This window comes from Lolium rigidum, chromosome 7 (genome assembly GCF_022539505.1).
Source record: "Lolium rigidum isolate FL_2022 chromosome 7, APGP_CSIRO_Lrig_0.1, whole genome shotgun sequence".
In the NCBI taxonomy this organism is placed as follows: Eukaryota; Viridiplantae; Streptophyta; class Magnoliopsida; order Poales; family Poaceae; genus Lolium; species Lolium rigidum.
In genome coordinates this window covers 87,394,858-87,397,731 of record NC_061514.1, presented here as the reverse complement: position 1 = coordinate 87,397,731, position 2,874 = coordinate 87,394,858, and the positions used below count along the sequence as shown (strand labels likewise).

Genomic DNA, 2,874 nt, shown 5'->3' with positions numbered 1-2,874 from the left:
ACAATGGGAGATCGATGAAACAAAGAGGCATGGCCTGTACGAGTGTACGACATAGCCATGTAACCTCGCCCAAGGGTGGTGGGGCTAGCAAAAGACGATGTTTGTGTTCTAGGCGACAACCAAGAACTACGAGATAGACTTGCGACATGCCGAGGCCTGCGCCACCTTGCGGGAGACCCAATTTTTTTGACCATGTATTCTACGCCACAACTGCCAATTGCTATACGACACCGCGTCATGAGAAATAAAAATTATCCCGATGCAACGCACGGGCACTTTTGCTAGTCTTAACTAACGGTGAGCTGCGGGAACCCCAACGTCGGGTGCGGCGACAGGGGCGACAGCAGCGGCATGCCTCCGAGCAAGGCCTCCCAGTACTGGTCCCAGCCGGAGCTCGATGGCGTCGGAGGAAACCCTCCCTCCGGCGTCGTAGCCGCGGAAGTCACCGTCGAAGATGCTGTCCACGTCGACATGGACGAGGGTGTGTCCAGCGACACCTGGGCCGACGACGGCGACGGCTCCTCGGTCTTGACGGCCTTGTTTATTACCACTTCTATCACCTCCACATCAAGCTCCTCCTCCTCCTCCTGCAATCTCTTACGTTTGTTCGTCGCGCTGCCGGCAGTCTGTGAGGTGGGAGCTGGAGGCGGCGGTGCCCACAGCTCGGCGCCACGCGTGCCGACGTCGTTGGGGAACAGGGGAAGTTGAGAATGGCTTTCGCGCCGCGCATCCGGAACGCGGCACGGTCGTAAGCGCGCGCGGCCTCCTTGGAGGTGTCGTAGGTGCCGAGCCAGACGCGGGAGCCCCGGCGTTTAGTGTCGCGGATCTCGGCGGCGTATTTGCCCCACGGACGCTGCCGCACGCCACGGTACTTGCGGAAGTCCTCCGGTGCGGCCGGTGGCGCCGCTGCCGCTGCAGGCCACCCGAACGAGCCCGGGCCTGCAGGCACGGAGATGGTCAGCGCCGGCGCCCTCACGGCAACAGGAGATGGCTCGCCGCCGAACTGTATCATCATCACCGGCGCCGGTGCTAGCGGCTCCGGCGGTCGGAACACCGCCGTCTCGGCCCCTGGCGCAGAGGAGTTCACGTACTCCCGTGGCAGGTCTACGTAGCCCTGCATCTGCTGCTGCGGGAAGAACGACATGGGCTGGTACGCTGCCGGTTCCGCCGCAGAAGGTGGTGGCAGCACGGGGAAGGTGATGTCGTCGCAGAATGGACCCTGATGCTGATGGATAGCCGACGACCCCGAGAAACTTACGACGGCGCCGAGCAAGTGCTCGCGGATGATGTCCAGATCGAAGTCATCGACTTCTCCGGCGTACTCCATGTTGCTTTGGTGGGGGCGCGCCTCTCTCGTTTGCAGGTGTTTCTGTTCGGGTGAACTGAGGACAAAACCAGGGTGGTGATGTACGTTATATAGGGCACCGATGATGAGAGGCGGCAAGGCCGAGGATCCACCTCCTCTCTGCCATTGATTTGCCGGGCCGCACTTTGGGTCGACTTGCGGTCGTAATCTCGTCGTGGAACCTTGATTGGGATGGGTTTCATACTGTAAGATTGTATTATGTCTCACAATTGATACAAAACTGTTTGGGTACAAGGGATATAAATAGTAGAGCCAATCGACTAAGCCTAAAACCCTAACTTGTGTTACAAGTCTAGCTTAACCGAAACATATAATCTAACATCCCCCCGCAGTGTTAACGTGGGGTTCAATCACGTTGAGACTGAAACGAATGCCATGAAACGGCTGTGTTGGCAGTCCCTTGATAAAGATGTCGACGAACTGCGCTGTAGTGGGAACATGAAGAACTCGAACGTGGCCCAAAGCAACTTTCTCCCTGACGAAGTGAATATCTATCTCAATATGCTTTGTCCGCCGATGCTGAACTGGATTGCTGGACATGTAAACCGCTGAAATATTATCACAATAAACAATAGTGGCCTACTTGGATGGGACGATGAAGTTCAGCCAACAACCGCCGTAGCCAAACTGTCTCAGCAATCTGCATGTGCAACAGCTCGATACTCAGCTTCTGCAGACGAGCGTGAAACCGTAACCTGTCGCTTAGAAGACCATGAAAGCAAATTGTTACCCATAAAAACACGGTATCCGGACGTGGACCGACGAGTGTCGGGGCATCCAGCCCAGTCCGCATCGAGTATGCTCGTCAAACTGGTAGGTGAAGTGGTGTTTATGTGAAGGCCATAATCTAATGTTCCATTTAGATATCTAAGAGTGCGTTTCATGTGATTGTAGTGAGGAACTCGTGGATCATGCATATATAGGCAGACTTGTTGGACAGAATAAGATATTTCTGGGCGTGTTAGAGTAAGGTATTGTAGTGCACCCGCAATGCTACGGTAGAGAGTTGGGTCTGAGAATGGTTCGCCATCAGCAGAGAGTTTGGCGCTAGTGTCAACAGGTGTACGAGCAGGCTGACAGTCAATCATGCCTGCGCGGTTGAGAAGATCTAGAATGTGCTGACTTGGGAAAGAAAAAGACCATTAGAGTCATGTGTAACAGTGATGCCAAGAAAATGATGAAGCACACCAAGATCAGTCATAGAGAATTCAGAGTTAAGCAGTGTAATAATATGATCAAGAAAAGTTTTAGTGGAAGCAGTGAGAATGATATCATCAACATAAAGAAGAAGATAAGCTGTGTGTGTGGAAGTGTGATAGACAAAAAGAGAGGTGTCGGTGAGAGAGGGAGTGAAACCGATTGTTTGAATGTAAGTTGAAAAACGTTGGAACCAAGCCCTAGGGGCTTGTTTGAGACCATAAAGAGATTTTTGAAGGAGACAAACATGATCGGGAGCAGAGGAGTCTTCGAAGCCTAAAGGTTGTTGACAATAAACAGTTTCTTGGAGA

At 53.4% G+C, this 2,874-nt stretch overlaps 1 pseudogene; it reads right to left on the bottom strand.

Annotated features, from left to right (window-relative positions):
* Positions 1 to 287: 287 nt before the first annotated feature.
* On the bottom strand, positions 288 to 1,327 carry LOC124670111 (annotated as a pseudogene).
* Between the last annotated feature and the right edge of the window lie 1,547 nt (positions 1,328 to 2,874).